This window comes from Carcharhinus amblyrhynchos, chromosome 12 (assembly GCF_965287045.1).
Source record: "Carcharhinus amblyrhynchos chromosome 12, sCarAmb.v2.hapA, whole genome shotgun sequence".
NCBI classification, from domain to species: domain Eukaryota; kingdom Metazoa; phylum Chordata; class Chondrichthyes; order Carcharhiniformes; family Carcharhinidae; genus Carcharhinus; species Carcharhinus amblyrhynchos.
The window spans coordinates 47220947-47240869 of record NC_137335.1 but is presented as its reverse complement, the minus strand read 5'-3'; positions in this window follow the sequence as shown (position 1 = coordinate 47240869).

Sequence of the window (19923 nt, the reverse complement as noted above, 5' to 3'; positions counted from 1 at the left end):
TTCCCCATAGCATGGAGTACAATCAATGGGAAATCCTATTGACAGTGGCAGGATCAGAAAATCTCACTGCCAGTGAATGACACATCTCCGAGGTGCCGTGAACAATAGTCTGCCTGAGGGAACCTTTTGAAAGGTAAGTTCAAAAGATCCTCCTTATGCCCCCATGTCACAGTATACCCCCAGCCACCCGCTATGGACCCTCTTTCCCATGCCAAGCTACATTCCTGAAACAACTCCTATGGCGCTTCATGTCCTCATGCCAAGGAATGTCCATCTGTCACCATCATTACCCTCTCATATTCACACTTACTATGCAATGCAACCTCAAATTACTTGTGTGACTCCTCATTCCTCCCATTCCAGGGTATGCCCCCTAGCCACCCCATGGCCCTCATGCATCCCATGCCAAGCTATGGCACTTGAATGCTTATTCACCAACTGTAGAACCAATGAGCCCTACAGTGACAATAAGCTATATAAAACAAACTTAAAAATGTATTTATTGATTCTTTTTCACTTTATTAAAAAATAACTAATTTTTACCACAGGCCAATAAAGTGTCACTCATCCACATTCTTTAAATTATCCATAGCAGAAACTGCAGGAACTTGAAACTTCATTATCTTGCTCAAATAAACATGGTGAAATTGTCAGCATAGATCGGAGAGCCCATGCTGTCAATCAATGTTTTTATCGGAAATTTGTATTTTCAGTAGGCTCAAGACTGATTCCTGGGATAGCAGGATCGTTGTCCGAGGAGAAATTGGGTTGACTAGACCTGTATTCACTGGATTTTAGGAGAATGAGAGGGGATCTCATTGAAATATATAAAATTCTGACAGGGCTTGACAGACTGGATGCAGGGATGATGTTTACTCTGGCTGGGAGCTGCAGTCCATCACAAAGGATAGCAGTCTCAGAGGACTGAGATGAGAAGAGCCTTCTTCACTCAGAGGATGGTGAATCTATGGAATTCTCTACCACAGGAAGATGTAGAGGCAAGTCACTGAACATATCTAATAAGGAAATAGGTACATATCTAGACTCTAAAGATATCAAAGTGTATGGGCGTAATGCAGGAGGATAGCATTGAGATAGAGGATCAGTTGTGATCATATTGAATGTCAGAGCAGGCTCAAAGGGCTGATAGACACACTTCTACTCTTATTTTCAATGTATCTAATGGATTTCTGAGCTTTCAGTCAAGCTCCATTATGTAATCTTGTCTAAGAGTCCAGATATCCATGAGAGTACTAAAACATCTGAACCCCAAGGCAAACATTGCTCGGTGGTGTGATGGTAATGTCATTAGACTATCAAATGAATTGCTCAGGGGATATGGCTTCAAATCCTGCCTGGTGGAATTTGAATTCCATTAATAAAATCTGGAATTTAAATTGAAGTTAGCCTTGTATCAGTGACCATGAGATCAGATCATTGTTGATTATTATAAAAAATCCATTTGGTTCACTAATGCCATTTAGGAACAGAAATCTGAGGCCCTCACTTGGTCTAGCTTATAGATGGCAAGAGACCAACAGCAATGTGGTTGACTCTGAACTGCCCTCTGAAATAGCTTATAAGGTGCTCAGTTGTGTCAAACTGCTGTGAAGCTTGTATGGAATTAAACCAAACAGAACATCAGGTATTGGCAATAGGCACTGGAAATGGCAATGACTCCCATACGCCCATTAAAGCAGCAAAGTCTTCCTTACTTACATCTGGAGGCTTGTTCCAAATTTGGGAGAGCTTTCTGACAGACTATTCGAGCAATGGCCTAACACAATCATATCCATGGAATCATACCGTGCTGATAATGCCCCAGATATCAGCATTATGAGCCCTGGGTATGTCCTGTCCCACTTACAGACAGAATCAAGAGGAAGTTGCCCTGGAAGTCCTCAGCATTGGCCCTGGAACACAAGGACACTTATGGCATCATCAGGTCAAACATGGGCAAGGAAACTTCCTGCTCGCACCATCTACCCAGATGATAAATCAGTATTTCTCCATGTTGAACACCATGTGAAAGGAGCACAGAGGTAACACAATGTTCAATAGCCATCAGCAAGAGTGTGTCAATAGCACTATTACAGACTGAGCTGGCTGAAACTAGGTCTATGGCAGGTGGTAAGGGAATCAATAAAAGGGAAAATTCAACTTGACCTCATCCTCACCAATTTAGCTATGAAAGAGACATCTCTCCATGACAGTACTGGCAGGAGTGACCATCTCACAGTCCTTGTGGAGACAAAGTACCATCTTCACACTGAGGATACCTTCTATTGTGTTGCGTGGCATTAATTCTATTCTAAATGGGGTGGATTCTGAACTAATTCAGCAGCTCCAAGCTTGGTTTCCATGAGAACTGTGAGCCATCAGCAGCAGAATTATGCACAACCACAATCTGTAACCACATGGCTCAGTTTTTCCCCCGCTCGACCATTGCCATCAAGCTGGAGTTCATCACTGGTTTAATGAACAGTGCAGGCATCCATGCCAGAAGAAGCACCCAGGATATCAAAAATAAGGTGTCAACCTGGCGAAGTTATAACACAGGGCTACTTGCATGCCAAACAATGGAAGTAGCATGCGGTACACAGAGCTAAGCAATCCCACAACCATCAATCAGATCTGAGCTCTGCAGTCCTGTCACATCCAGCCATGAATGGGGATGGACATTTATACAGCTAACTTGAGGGAAAATCTCCATAATTATCCCAGTTCTTAATGATGGTGGTGGCAGAATATCAGTGCAAAGACAATGCTGAACTATTTGCAGCCATCTTCAGCCAGATGTGCGAAGTGGATGTTTCATCTCTGCCTCCTCCAGGCATTTCCAACATCACAGATGCCAGTATTCAGGCAATTTAATTAACTGTATGTGATAACAAGAAACTGCTGAAGGCATTGAATACTGTAAAAGCTATGGGCCTGACAATATTCCGTTATCATTACTGAAAACTCGTGCTCCAGAACTAATCATGCCCCTGATCAAATTGTTCTTATACAGCTACAGCACTGACATCTACTGTGGAAAATTGCCCACGTATGAACAGTTCACAAAATGCAGGACAAATCCAATCTGGCCAATTACCAGCCCCTCAATCTACGCTTGATCATCAGCAAGGTGTTGGGAGGTGTCATAGATATTGCTAACAATTGAGTGTTATTCAGCAATGACCTGCTCACTGACACAAAAACAGAAAATGCTGGAAAATCTCACCAGGTCTGACAGCACCTCTGGAGAGAGCAGAGCCAATGTTTTGAGTCTAGTTGACCCTTCATCAGAGCCTGCTCACTAATGCTGAGTTTGGGCTCACCAGGGCCATTCAGCTCCTGACCTCATTACAGCCTTGGTCCAAATATGGACAAAAGAGTTGAACTCCAAAGGTGAGATGAGAGTGACTTTTGAAAGTGAAAGTGCCTTTGACGTTGAGGCAGCTTTTGACCAAGTGTGGCATTGAGGAGTCTTAGCAAAACTGGAGTCAATGAGAAAAGGGAGAAAACTTTCCATAGTTTGGAGAATAAAGGAAATTTGATTGTGATTGTTAAGAGTCATTCATCTGAATCCCAGTTCCACAGGGCTGTTTCTTTCATCCAACCAACTGCTTCATCAATTACTATCCCCCATCATATTATCATAAGTAGGGATGTTCTCGGATGATTGCACAATGTTAAACACCATTCACGACTCCTCAGATACTGAATTCGTCCATGCTGAGATGCAGCAAAACATGGACAACTGTCTGACTTTGGCTGAAAGTGGCAAGTATCATTCACATCATACAGATGCCAGGCAATCACCATCTTCAATCAAAAAGAATATAACCACCTCCTTTTAACATCACTGAATCCCCCACTATCAACATTCTGGTGGTTACAATTGACCAGAAACTGAACTGGACAGTCATAAAAATGCTGTGGCTACAAGAGCAGATCAGAAGCTCGAAATACTGTGGCCAATAACTCACCTTCTGACTCCCCAAAATCTGTCCACTATCCACAAGATACAAGTGTGATGGAATACTAAAGTAAAAAGTAAAGTTTATTTATTAATCACAGATAGGCTTATATTAACACTGCAATGAAGTTATTATGAAAATCCCCCAGTCGTCACATTCCAGTGCCTGTTCGGGTAAACTGAGGGAGAATTTAGCATGGTCAATGCGCCTAACCAGCAGATCTTTGGACTGTGTGAGGTAACCGGTGCACCCAGAGGAAACCTACACAGATACAGGGAGAATGTGCAAACTTCACACAGACAGTGACCCATGCCAGGAATCAAACCCACGTTATTAGTGCTGTGAGGCAGCAGTGCTAACCACTGTGCCACTGTGCCCCCCACTTATCTGTATGCGTGCAACTCCAAGAACACTCAACGTGCTTGACATCATCCAGAATAAAGGAGCCTATTGACTAGCACTCCATCCCCCACCATCAGCATTCACTTCCTCCACCACTACAAAGAGGCAGCAGTGTGTGTGTGTGTCATATACACTGAAGTAACTCACCAAGGCCCAAAGCTGCAAACCCTACCACCCTGAAGAACAAGAACAGCAGCTACCTGCGAACACCACCATCTACAAATTCCCCCCCACCAAGTCGCTCACCGTCCTAACTTGAAAATATATCACCGTTCCTTCACTGTCACTGGACCAAAATCCTGGAATTCGCTCCCAAACAGCACTCTGGGCATACCAATATCACATGGACTTCAGCGGTTCAATAAGTTTTTAAGTTTATTTATTAGTGTCACAAGTAGGCTTACATTAATACTGCAACGTAATTACTATGAAAATCCCCTAGTTGCCACACACCAGCACCTGCTCGGGTACACTGAAGGAGAATTTAGCATGGCCAACGTACCTAACCAGCACATCTTTCAGACTGTGGGAGGAAACTGGAGCACCCGGAGAAAACCCACACAGACACAGGACGAATGTGCAAGCTCCTCACAGACAGTGAGCCAAGCGGGAATTGAACACAGGTCCCTGGCGCTGTGAGGCAGCAGTGCTACTCGCTGTGCCACCATGTAGCCCATTGGCTCACCGCCAGCTTCATAGGCACAGACGTAGACTAGGCCTGTGAGAGCCAATTTCCACAACGTGTGCCAACTCAGCCACGATGGCTGTATAACCTCATAATCTGTTGACTGTTGAAGTTTCTGGCATACACAAGGCTTACCTCGTTATAGATGGGTCTGGTACATACAGGGTTATACCACCCAGATAGTGATGTACAAAGGCACATGACCCATAGCTAGGGTCATTTGGTGTTGGCCAGAATTGAGTAACTAGGGATGAGAAATAAACACTGGCCTAACCAGTGACACGCACATCCCATAATTTTAAAAAAATTGTCAAAGAAATGCTTGAGCACCTTAGCCTACAGTTGGAGACCAATGATATGGTCTCACCCTCATCAGTCTCAATAGATCTTGCAATAAAGCTTGATACCAGAAATAAAATTATAATTTAAAAAGCAAGCGTACATACACATAAATGCCAAAAATGATTTCTGGAACTGAAAGGTAAACATTGGCATCAGGAATGACACATTATAACTTTTGGAATTAACTGATTAATGTGTACAAGCAGAATTGCGGGTAATGAAAATAAATTAAGAATTCCATTCAGAGGCAATGGATTCTCATCAATTAACTAAAGGTGTCAGGAAGAGAGGAAATGGAGTTTTCTTTATATCAACATATTTCCTGAAAATCTGCTGGTCTACATCACTATCCCTTGCCACTTTGTATATCGTGCTATTCAATTTAATATGACCTTTGTCCTCCTGTAATGACAATGGATTTTGCCTGTTTCTTGTGGATTCCCTCTTTTTAATTGGGATAAACTCCTGCTGAGCATTTTGGACCAGCTGTTTGAATATCTGCCACTGCTCAGCTACTGACTTGTATCTCAGCTTGTTTACCCAGTTCACCTTAGACAACTCTTCCCTCGTTTCATTATAAGCACTGTTATTTAAGTTGAAGACACTGGGTTGTGGACCTATGGTGTTCACCCTTAAACTGTATCTGGAATTCTTCACATTGTGATCACTAACCCCTAGGGGATCCTTAGCCACAAGATCCCTTAATAACTGTTCTTTATTACACAAAACCAAATTAAAAATAGCTCAATCCCTGGCAGGTTCCACAGCATACTGCTCTAAAAAACCAATCCCTGATGCACTCCGCAAATTCTACACTTCCCTTGCCTGTATGGTTTGTCCGATCAATGTGCAGATTTAAACCTCCAATGATAATTGCAGTCCCCTTCAACCATGCTCTGACTTTTTGAGAGGTCACATTTTGGGAGTCTATAGACTACTCCCACCCATGTCTTCCTTACTCTGCTATTCATGATTTCAACCCAAACTAATTTGACATCACTATTCCCTGCCTTTATATTGTGACTCAGCATTGCTCTGAAATGATCAATAACTATGAGAAATTTCTTCCCCTTGAGCTGTAATGAGTCTATTCCAAGATATTCCCTGAATTTGGATGGAAATGATGATATTATCAAAGTCTCTGTTGGTCCTTGGTGATGGATTGCACAGGGATCGACACCAAATCATACTCTGCAATGATTTTGAAATTCTGGGCTACCAAGTTGAATTCCTTGCCTTATCACAACACTTTGGAAGGTCTGATGTATCTTTTGAAGGATTTTAAGTCTGAGGACTCTTGGCATGGTTAACCTCTTGTCATAGATTAATATGTCATCCACAATTCTGAGAAGTCTGAGTTGCTCAAAGTTCTGTTTTAGGATGATATTGTTAAGAACATATTCGGGCCACCCAATTTCACAGTACTCTCTAACTGTGGCGCATTCTTCATTTGTTTTCTGTGCTTGGGGCATTTTATTCAACGTCCATGTAGATGCTGATAAGAACCTCATTATGAGTGACCTGTAAGATTTCACTTCCTCAGCAAGATTTATGTCCTGTTCAGCCCTTCCCAACAGGAATATGTGACATTACATCTGCTGCTTACTGCTTTCCTTGTACATATTCATCTGATTCCTTCACCTACTGTGCCAAGGAAATCTTCCATCTGGTTTCCTCTCAATTCACCAATCATCTCATTTGAAGAGAATTTGTAAATTTGTGCATGCTTTCTTATTTAACAGTGAGCATTCTTGATTAAGTCACATTCAATGCTTCTGCAATTTCTCTTTCGATATGCTGGAGTTCAGCAATCAATTGTTCCTTGAATTTCAATTCAATGCCTCCTAGAGTCTTAAGGTCAATGGCTGGATGCTCTTTGGTTTTAACTACTTTCCTGAATCTGACAGAATTGAAACGTCTGCTCCAGGTCTAACTTGAAGCTTGTTGTAGTCCATTGACCATAATATCTACACTCCAATAGTTTTTATTTTATCCTGTGACCTCTCTCAACAATGGTATTTCTGTTTCCTTTTATTCTTCAATTTCCTGAGTATCTTCCTGATTATTCAATTGAATTTCCAGCACTCTGTGCTTCACAGAGTTTGCCAGGGATTCATGCTGGCAATGGGGTGTATGGGGCCTAATCTCACTCGAGGCTGGTATCAGCGTACCGAAGGGACAACTGCACATGTGCCGATCTCCAGGTAGGGTCTCCCAATCGCCGGCTCCCCGAAGGCTATCCCGACCCGCCGATCACTGGCCTTGACACCCCACCCCTGATCACCAGCCTCTTGATGGCTTCCCCAACTACCCCACTGTGATTGTCAGCCCCAACGGTTTGCCTCCATGGCCAGCCCCAATTGCCCGTACTCCATTCCCCACCCATGACTGAGCAGAATACACAGCAGTCCTTCCCTACCATCACCGATCAGCCCGCCCCTTGCCTGGCCCTGCCACACCCTCAGGCCCTCCCCCCATCATGCTCTGCCTCCTTGGCACTGACTGGTGTCTGGTGGGCAGTACCAGTGTGCCAGGCTGTTAGTGCCAGGTTGGCACTGCCCAAATGATAGCCTTTGTACCTAACCATCCAGGAGACTTCACAGGTCTCTACCCTAACCATTGCCGGGCACCAACTTTAATCCCCAATGATGGGAACATCTCACAAGAGGGACAGAAACATTAGGGAGCCCAGGCAATATGGTCCTGGGCTCATTAATGAGGTGGAAATATGAATTTTAATATTGTAATCGCCTTGTGCTGTTTCTCATTGCGAGGCTGATTGTGCCATAAAAAATGGCTCGGGAAAGTCACGAATGGCTGGACTCAGGTCATGATTCCTGTTGCAGCCCTCCTGCCAGTATTTTCCACCCACAATGCTAGTTGAGAAACGCAGCAGGCTAGGAAAATCACACCCAACATTTCAGGTTGATGATGTTTGATCAGAACCAATATGCATCTTACTGTTAGTTCATTTTGTCATCCCATAATAGGGGAGTATATTGAGTTTTTTCACAGACCAGCTTGCAAATTGAAATAATCTTTATTGGATACAGTTATTAATAACAACCTTTCATTGCTGGAAAACAAAACACCTTTGCAGTGTAAGAAAGAAAGGGACAATGCAATTCAATCTGAAACAAAAATGTATTTCATGAGCGTAAAAATAGATTTTTTTAAAATTTGTAACATTTGCCCAGTGTTTTGTATTCCACTATAACGCGAATTGATGCAATTTTACTTCAAATACAGTGGCACAGTGGTTAGCACTGCTGCCTCATAACACCTGAGAGCTGGGTTCAATTCCCAGCTTGGGTCACTGTTTGTATGGAGTCTGCACATTCTCCCTGTATCAGTATGGGTTTCCTCTGGGTGCTCTGGTTTCTTCTAGTCCAAAAGATGTGTTGTTTAGGTGCATTGGTCATTCTAATTTCTCCCTCAGTGTACCTAATCAGGTGCTGGAGTGCGGTGACTAGGGGATTTTCACAGCAACTTCATTGCAGTGTTAAAAATGTTCAATTAATATAGGTAGATTGAAAGTTGAAGTAGAAGTAGGCCATTTGGTCTTTCAAACTTGCTCTATTATGTATCTAAACTATGGCTGATCTGTTACTTCAATGCCATTTTCCCACATTATCCCCATATCTCATGGTATCTTTAATACCTAGAAATCTATCAAGCTCAGTATTGAATAAAGTCAGTGACTGAGCCTCCACAGCCTCGGGGTAGAGAATTCCAAAGATTCTCTCCCCTCTGAGTGAAGAAATTCCTCTTCATCTCAGTCCTAAATGGCTTGCCCTTTATTCTGAAAATGTGTTTCAAAAGGTCCAAACCTCCTTTGGTAGCCTGGATCAGTCAGCTCATCAATGGCATACATGAGGAACTGTGTAACCAGAAGATGACAGTCACACTGTCGGCACAGCAGTTGCTGAAATGGATAGTGGGATTGGCAGGGTAAGTACATAGGGTTGTGGGGATAGGGGCTGGGTGGGATTGTTGTTGGTGCAGGTTCAATGAGCCAAATGGCCTACTTCTGCACTGTAGGGATTCTATGATTATATGAAAGTATTCTATCATGTGTGAAACTCGGCTGGCCTTCAATCCCAACACCCATTGCCGTAATCTAAGATTTTCTCTCATTAATGTACTGATCTCATCCTTTATTAACACTGCTACTCCATCTTCTTTTCCATTCTGTCAATTCTTCCTAAATGTCAAATACCCTTGAACATTCAGCTCCCAGCTTTGGACACCCTGCTGCCACATCTCCAGAAAGAAAATTAGATCATACCTGTGCCATCAATTCATTAATCTTGTTGTGAAGGCTGTGAGCATTCAAATAGAGTGCTTTTAATTCTCCTTTTACTATTTTTGCAATCTCTATCCTTGTCTGCTGGCACAATCTTAAGTTTGAATCCTCTGTTCTTTGCTGTCACTCTCAGATTATTAATTCTGTTATTGTTACCTATTTATCTTGCCTTGTTCTCTCTCTCTTTTTTTTACATCTTCCCTTACTTGATCCTTACCCTGACTCTTTAGTTTAAAGCCCTCTCTGTTGCCCAATTCGCAAATCCTGGCATGAGACAAGTGACATAGCCTTTAGCTGCAGAAAAGTACCTCTATCCCCTGACTGCATTGTCTCCTACTACCACCATATTCTGATTAACTGCCCCTGCTTGAATGTCTTCCTGTGCCACGGTGTCATGATCATTTAGACCATCCACTCTGTAGTCTCCACTTTTGTCCATGATGCTGCAAGCACCTTGAACCTGTAGGACAATTGCAAGGGCTGTGGCCCCTTAACATCTACCTTCTTGATCCCCATATCTGCTTTACTCACAGTCACATCCTCCTTTCCATGACTAGATCAGATCGCCCTAATTTATAGGGTGTGATTGTCCGGAAAGAAGTATCCAGATAACTTTCCCCCTTTCTGAGGTTTCACAGTGTCTGCAGTTCAGACACCAGCTCAATGACTCTGAGCCACGATTCCTCCAGCCACAGATACTTACGACAGATGCACTTGCTTTGGATCACATTGGTATCCTTGAGCTCCATGTTCTGCAGCCACCATACACCATACACTATCAGGAACCCCGTACCTGTGGACCATGAATTGGCAAAGGTTCATGTTCCTTATATGGAACACAGCACATTCCTCTCCTGAGCTCACAGCAGTCTCTCTATTAGTCCATCCAGGATTAGACTGCTAGGGATGTCTAAGGACACACCAGAAATCAGATATATGTGGATTTCCCACGAGACCACTACTTATTTAGACATGAATTCATAGCCGCTGCTCCCAGGGTCAAATACAACCCTGTTATTTATTTTGTCAAGGATTGCGTATGTAGTTGCTAATGAGCCACAATGATACAAAAATGTGTACATTTGATTTCATCTCCACTACAACCATATATCATGTAGCTGAGCATATTGCACACCGAACAATTCCATACCCAAATCAAATTAAATGTTGACAAAGAAAGCTGCTCATAGAATCAACTTTAAACTGCACTTTTGAACCAATTTAATATTCTGAATTGGAACTTTGCACCAATAATCAAATATCTATGACATTACAGAGTGCTACCTCATGAATAAGCTATCACATCATTTCTTAATTTAGTTTTCCAACTTGCACTCTTTACTGCTACCTTGGGATTCTTTAAATTTCCATAACAGGGCCATTATTATAATTTAATAAGATACAGTAGCCCTTAGTTATAGACCCATGTGCCTCACCATGTACTTCTTATTTGCTCCTTGTAGTGTTTTCACTTATTCTACGCTGACAACCAACACATCAAACCTATTCTTTTCTTTTGAAGCTTAAGAGACAAGGGAATTGTGAGGTAATAACTTAGAGTGCATGCAGCACCAACATAATGTCAATAATACTCTTCAGACATTCATCTCTTCTCTGTTTATTGCATTTCCATTATGTGAAGAGATAAATTATTAACCAGGAACCATCCCATCAGGTCCATCTTTACCCACTTTCCTTCCAAAAGTGAATCCCTGGTGAGGTTAGGTTATAGTCCAAATATAAAATACCGTCACAAATTGAATCCTGCCGCTCACCTCAGAGGATCTTGATTTTATATTCAGAACAAAACATTCTTTGCTTTCTGGTCCAAATAATGCCTTTTGCTACATCATAATTTCCAATTATTTGTCAAATAAATATGTTTTATAATTACTAGTCCACTATTATAATATCAGTGTTAACCCCTTTATTGGGTTAACAGTACTATCAAAATCACAGAGAAGAACATGATCGCAACACACATTAGAGTGAATTTCAGATTAAATATTTTGAATATGTGTTCATAAAGAATATTTAATGAGGCCCCTTCACTTTTTCTCCAGGAACCAACCCAACTAGTGGAAAGAACTTGTTTTTAAATTGAACTTGTTTTTAAATCTGCTCCAACTTGAGCTATTATATTTCTGAAAGGATAAGTGTATTGTAAGATTAACCTCTTAAGCTTAACCTATAATGCAATTTACCGTTCATGATTTTATATGTCTGCCAAAACTCAATGATTAAAAGGAAACCATTAAAAATTACAATATAGCTTTCCATGTGATTTATAATAAACTTGGGATTTGAATTTAATGAGGCAATTATAGTATTCTGGTAATAATGTTGTTGAATGGAATGTTCATAACTATGCAGGTATTAATCTCTCAATAATTTCCTTTTATTTTCTGATTAATTTTGAACTTAATGCTATGTCATGATCCCTGGCTCACGTTGACACCCACTTCAATTTTGTGGATAATGAACTGCAGGCACAATGCTTAATCCCCATACTGAGGTGCTTATGAGAAATAAACTTTCTTCCAGTGATCCAGCATCTCATCTCAATGAATTTGAATAATGCAGCACACAGAGATGTCATAGTTCAATTTTGCCCAGAGGTACATTCCAAAAAGTTAAATATTTGTAAATTCCAAGCAACCCTGTTAATCTCTCAGACTACAATCAAATACAAAGCTTTTTCACTAATCTGTATGTCTTATTATTTATCTGTCAGGTTGTTTGCGTGTCTCATCTTCTAGAAAATCTTTTCTGTTTTGCTGTTGTGAACAAGTTCTCTCTGCTTTCCTCATTTCTCAGTTGTATTTAATCCTCCAGGCATTGATTTCATAATGTATCTCAACTTTCCAGAATACATACAGAATATAAAACAATTTTGTGTGAATTTTCAAAGCCACGTGCGATGAAAAAGAAATAAAGCAAACTTGTGCAAGTATTAAATAATACAATTCAACTTAGCATTCTCTGAAACTTTTTTCATTTTATGAAATTGTATTCTTTAATTTTTATGCATGTATGTCTATGTGGGTATGAGTTTGTGTCTGTGTGTATCTGCGTGTGCATGTGTGTGTGGATATGTTGTTTCTGTATATGAGTTTGTGTCTGTATGTGCCTGTGTGTGCGTATTTGTGCATATGTGTGCATGTGCGTGTATATGTCTGTGTGTGTCTATGTGTGTGTGCATGTTTATATGTGTATGGATGTATCTACATGTGCATGTGCATTTATGTATGTATGTGCCCGTGTGTGTGTGTGTGTGTGTGTGTGTGTGTGTGTGTGTGTGTGTGTGTCTATAACTGTGTGTATCTGTGTATGTCTCTATCACTGTATCAGTGTGTGTCTGTGCAAGTGTATGTCATGTTCTGAGGATACTTTTTTTTGTCTAAAATATACAATTCCTATTTTTTTCAGACTGGATTTGAAATATAAACTGAAATCCTCTTAAGAAAATAGAGGACAGCCAGGCAAATTTGCATTCCATCATGCGGAATGAAGAAGACATTCAACCCTCTGGGGAAGGTGGAAGTCCCCATCTCTTTTATGTCATCCTTTAAAAAAGTTTCTCAGATGAGATATCAAAATACAATTGCCGGCTATGAAAGCAATGATTGCAACAGGTATGGATTAATAGAATCTCCTGGGAATAAACAGCTAGCAAGGCACTTTGCCATGTTACTATGCAGAGAGAGATCAGGATTCTGTACAAAAAACAAACTGCAAAAGCCCTTTTCTCACTCTCAAAAGTACTGTGCCTAGATTTGCAAAATAACTGTCCTGAGATGAGAAATCTACAACAAACCGAGATCTTTTGGGAAATAATGACAGGAAATCTGTTGTGTATATAACTATACCAGGAAGACAACTGGACAAAACAGACACCATGTGGAATCACAGCATCAAGACCTGGTAAAGGACAGCGAACTATATACCCCTTTGGTTTTATCTTATTCATAAACTGTAAAAAAATCCATAAGCCATCTGTTTTGCCATCTGTACTAGTGTATGGGTGTTGATTCTGAAGAATGTATGTATGACAGCTGTGTATGTGGCTGTGATTTGCCATTTTTTTTAATTTGGGAGATACTTTCAATAAACTTATGTTGTTTTTTGTTTAACCAAAGAATTTATAATCTGAAAATATAAATAATGGGACTCCTATAGTATTGGCAAAGCACACCCTCTCTAAATTCACAAAGAAAACTTTGTAACAATCAAACCTGGCGTAGTAGAATAGGAGAGACATTTATACTTCTGACGTGGTTGTAACAGTGCATGAGGGAGAGAATTTATATGCATAACTCTTATTAAGGTTCCTATTTTCATTATAATAAGAAATGAAGAACTTTAAAAACAATTCCACAGGGCCACAGAAGGAGTGAGGAACATCAATGGAAATAAAGGAGAGTTTATAAAAGATGCAAAATCGGATTCTTCAGAATACATCGATATCCAGCCAAAGAAAATTGTTCCTCATCCATAGCATGATTTGGACATAGAGCCTGACAGCATGAAGTCATGGTGCCAAAACAACTGGTGCACAGATAACGTAGGATGTTTTCATCAAACACATGGAAATTGACCCCACCCTTGAGGCTGATGTTGGAAAGGGGTTGCATATATGTAAGAATGAGAGTGGGACAAGGATAGATTGTATGGGGAACCACAGGAGTGATTTTTAAAATAATCTTTCTTAGGATATGGGCATGCTGACCAGGGCAACATTTGTTGCCCATCCCTAATTACCCCTGAAATGGAGTGGCTTGATAGGCCATTTCAGACAGCAGTTAAGAGTCAACAACATTGTCTTGGGTGTTGAGTCACATGTTGGCCAGAGCAAGTGAGGACGGCAGATTTCCTTCCCTAAAGGACATTAATCAAACAAGTCAGCTTTAACAACAATTGATCATCATTTGTCTCCCATGTTTGACCATATGACCATAAGACATATGAGCAGAATTAGGCCATTTAGCCCATCGAGTCTGCTCCACTATTCAATCATGGCTGATATTTTTCTCATCCCCATTCTCCTGCCTTTTCCTTGATTCTCTTATTAATCAAGAACATATCTATTTCTGTCTTAAGGACACTAAATGACCTGGCCTCCACAACCTTCTGTGGCAAAGAGTTCCAAAGATTCACCACTCTCTGGCTGAAGAAATTCCTCCTCATCTCTTTTTTAAAGGATCATCCCTTTAGTGTGAGGTTGTGCCCTCTGGTTCTAGTTTTTCTTACTAGTGGAAAGATCCTCTCCATGTCCACTCTATCCAGGCCTTGCAGTATCTTGTAAATTTCAATAAGATCCCCCCTCATTCTTTTAAACTCCAACGAGTACAATTTTATCATGCACTTCCAAATGCTTTGTGACCTCATCTTTAATAATGGATCTCTAAAATCTTGTCAATGATCAAAGTCAGGCTATCTGGCCTATAAATTCCCAGCTGCTGCCTCCCTCCCTTCTTAAACAGCGGTGTTACATTAGCTACTTTCCAGTTCTCTCAGACCCTCCCTGCCTCCAGTGATTCCGGAAAGATCATAATGCCTCCACAATTTCCTCAGCTATCTCTTTTAGAACCCTGCGTGTAGTCCTTTAGACCTTTTCTGTTGCCCTAGAACCCTCTCCTCAGTGATGGTCACCACACTCACCTGTGTCCCCTGATTCTCCTGGAGCTCTGGCATCCCACTGGCATCTTCTTCTGTGAAGATTGATGCAAAGTAACTATTCAGCTCCTCTGTTATTTCTTTGTTTCCTATTGTTATTTCTCCAACCTCATTTTCCAGTGGTCCAATGGCTATTTTTGCCTCTCTCTTACCTTTTATATATTGAAAAAACTCTTCTTACCTTCTTTTATATTACTAGCTAGCTTACATTCATACTTCGTCTTCTCCCCTTCTTTCTTTTTTAGTTGTTCTCTGCTCACTTTTAAAGGCTTCCCACTCCTCTGGCTTCCCACTAATCCTTGCCACTTTGTATGCTTTCTCTTTTGTTTTTATGCTGTTTTTGACTTCCTCCATCAGCCATGGATGCCTCGTTCTCCCATTAGCATGTTTCCTCCTCGTTGGGATTAATTTCTATTGTGCCTCCCGAATAACTCCTAAAAATTCCTGCCATTGCTGTTTCACCATCTTCCTTGCTAGGCTCCCTTCCCAATCAACTCTGGCCAGCGTCTCCCTCATGTCTTTATAGTTAGCTTTGTTTAATTTTAATACCGTTACATCTGATTCCAGCTTTTTCCTCTCAAACTGCAGGGTAACTTCTATCATATTGTGGTCACTACTCCCTAAGGGTCCCTTCACCTTGGTTCCCTAATCAAGTCTGCCTCATTACACATCACCAGATCCAGAATTGCCTGTTCCCTAGCAGGCTCTGTCACAAGCTGCTCCAAAAAACTATCTCTTAGACATTCCACAGATTCCTTTTCTTGGGATCCACTATCTACCTGATTTTCCCAGTCCACCATATTGAAGTTCTCCCATGATTATTGTAATATTGCCTTTTTTACTTCAGGTGCAGATGGTGACATTGCATGGGACCAGAGGTGAAGTAGCAGGGTGGATACAAAACTGACTCGGTCAAAGAAGGTAAGGATAGCTGTGGAAAGGTGTGTTTCTGAATGGAGTGCTGTGACAAGTGGTGTTCCTCAGGGATCAGTGCTGGGACTTTTGCTGTTTGTAACATATATAAATGATTTGGAGGAAAATACAACTGGATTGATTAGTTAGTTTGCGGATGATACAAAGCTTGGTGAATTTGCAGATAACGATGAAGACCATCAGAGCGTACAGGAGGATATAGATCAGCTGGAAACTTGGGGGAGAGATGGCAGATGGAGTTTAATCCAGACAGATGTGAGGTAATGCATTTTGGAAGGTCTAATACAGATAGGAAATATACAGTAAATGGAAGAACCCTTAAGAGCATTGATAGGCAGAGGAATCTGGGTGTACTGGTCACTGAAAGTGGCAATGCAGGTGGAGAAAGTAGTCAAGAAGGCATACGGCATGCTTGCCTTCATCAGCCAGGGCATTGAGTTTAAAAATTGGCAAGTCATATTGCAGCTTTATAGAACCTTAGTTAGCCCATACATGGAATATAGTGTTCAATTCTGGTCTCCACACTACCAGAAGGATGTGGAGGCTTTGGAGAGGGTACAGAAAAGATTTACCAGGATGTTGCCTAGTATGGAGTGTATTAGCTATGAGGAGAGGTTGGAGAAACTTGGTTTGTTCTCACTGGAGCGACGGAGGTTAAGGGGAGGCCCGATAGAATCTTACAAGATTATGAGAGGCATGGACAGAATGGATAGTCAGAAGCTTTTTCCCAAGGTGGAAGAGTCAATGACTAGGGAGCATAGGCTTAAGGTGCAAGGGGCAAGGTTTAAAGGAGATGTATGTGGCAGATATTTTATACAGAGAGTAGTGGGTGCCTGGAACTCATTGCCGGGGGAGATAGTGGAAGCGGATATGGTAGAGACTTTTAAGGGGTGTCTTGACAAGTACCTGAATAGGATGGAAATAGAGGGATATGGTCCCTGGAAGTGTAGGGGGGTTTAGTTAAGTCGAGCAGCATGGCTGATGCAGGCTTCGGGGGCTGAAGAGCCTATTCCTGTGCTGTAATTTTCTTTGTTCTTTGTTCTTATATGGCTTTTCTATCTCCTGATTTATTTCCTGCCCCACATCCTGACTACTGCTAAGGGGCCTGTACATAACTCCCATCAGGGTGTTTTTACCTTGGCAATTCCTCAACTCTATCTAGAGAGATTCTATATCTTCTGATCCTATATTGCTTCTTGTGATTGATTTAACTTAATTCCTGACCAACAATGCAACCCCACCCCCTTTGCCCACCTGGCTGTCCTTTCAATAGGATACATATCCTTAGATATTTAGATCCCAGCCCTGATCCCCATGGAGCCACATCTCTGTGATGCCCACAACACCGTACTGGCCAATTTCAATGTACGCAACAAGCTCATTTACCTTGTTCTGTATACTGCATGCCTTTAGATATAACACCTTCAGTCCTGCATTGACCACCTCTCTTCTCAAACTTGTCACCTTTTTTGCTCTGCCTGAGGTGAGATTCCCGCTACCTTCTATAATCTCTGATCTATTACATGGTCTGGAAATTTTACTAATCTCTCCTGAGCCCTCAGCTCCTTCAACTAGTTGAAAGTCCTCATCTTTAACCTGCACCCCTACCCTCTCCTTTAACTTTAATTTTCTTATTCTCCATACAACTGAACCCTTGCTCCACTATTTAATTTAAAGCCTATCTATGATTCACCAGGACTCTAGTCCCAGCATGATTCAGATGAAAACTGTCCCATCGGAACAAGTCCCCTCTTCCCCAATACTGGTGCCAATGTCCCATGAATGCAAACCAATTCCTCCCAGACCAATCTTTGATGTACGCATTTACCTCCTTAATCTTATTGATCCTGTGCCAATTAGCTCGTGGTTCAGGTAGTAATCCAGAGATTATTACCTTTTTGGTTCTGTTTTTGAATTTAGCTCCTAGCTATTCATATTCTCTTAGCAGAACCTTTGTTCCTATTCTACCTATGTCATTGGTACCTACAAAGACCATGACAACTGAATCTTTACCCTCCCACTTCAAGTTCCCCTGCAGCCCAGATGAGATATCCTGAATGCTAGCACCAGGCTGGCAACACAACCTTCAGGATTCTTGAGCCTGGTCACAGAGAACAGTGTCAGTGCCCCTAACTATACTACCCTCAATTACAACCACATTTCATTTTTCTCCTCTCATTTGACCGGCTCCCTGTACCATGGTGCTGTAGTCAATTTGCTTATCCTCCCTGCAGTACTCATTCCTGTCCAAACAGGGAGCAAGAATGTTGGCTAACTGAATTTAAGTTCCACCAGCTGCCATAGTGGAATCTTAACTCACTGTTCGCCTGAGTCTCCTAGGACTAGTCCAGTGACATTAGCACTACGCCACCATCTCACCATGGTATGGGGGGAGAAAAGGAAAGCTGTTGTTGGAGCTACACTAACCTTGTCTGTATAGCTGGAGAATGTTTGATCAGAGGAGGCAGTGAGTAGCATGGTTAGCTATCAAATTCCAATTAGAGGCTGAAGAAAGTTACTGCACAGCTCACGATGTCATTCATGTCTCTTATTAGTGCTATTTTATTGCAGTGACATGACGGAAACTCGGCTGAAATGCTTCACACCAGGAGTTAATAGAAAGCTGGGCGTAGAATAAAGAGCCAATTATGTTCAGAGAACCTCAGGACTAGAGGGCACAGCCTCAAGATAAGGGGGATTGCAGTTTAGATCAGAGTTGAGAAGGAATTTCTTCACTCAAAGGGTGGTGAATCTCTGGAATTCTCTGCCCGTTGAAGTGGTGGAGGCTACCTCGCTAAATATATTTAAGTCACGGGTAGATAGGTTTTTGATAGACAAGGGAATTAAGGGTTATGGGGATCAGCCATGATCTTATTGAATGGCGGGGCAGGCTCGAAGGGCTAGATGCTCCTATTTCTTATGTTCCTATTTCTTTCCTGCTCCTATTTCTTATGTTCTATTTCTTATGCCTCGGTGAGGACCAGCAGACAATGATTAAACAAGAATATCAATTTATCCTCGGCCTGTTCCTCTTCTTTATGTATTTGCAGCCATTTCCCAACATCATCCACAGCAATGGAATCATGTTTACTCAGACCACTCATCTCTTCATTTGAATACATGGCTACAGAGGGCTGGATTTTCCAGCCCTTCCCACCAGCGGAATCTTTCAATCCTGCCGAAAGTGACCCCCTGCAGCAGGTTCCCCGGTGCTGGAATGGGCAAGTCATGGAAAATGCCATAGACATTGTCTGAACAGTATGACCATATACAGTCAGGGGGATAAAAAGCAGGACACAGCCAGACCTTCCAAGAATGCACCAAACTATGCATGCTTGCAATTCCCATCACTCCTTCCCCACAAGGGGGCTGAATTTTCAATCTTTCTGCCTGGCAAAAACAATGTGAGCTGTGATTGTTCACCATTTTGGAAGTATTTCCAGTCTGTTCCTGCCAGGATGCAGTGTTGAAAATCCAGTTGTTGAGTCTATGTTACAACTTCCTTGGTTCAGTGCAAATCAAAGCCATGGCTGGTTCCTCTTACTTTTCCAGACTCACCAAGATTGGTAAACTCTTTAGCACTACTGTGGGTGGGAATTCCACCCTTCCTGCCC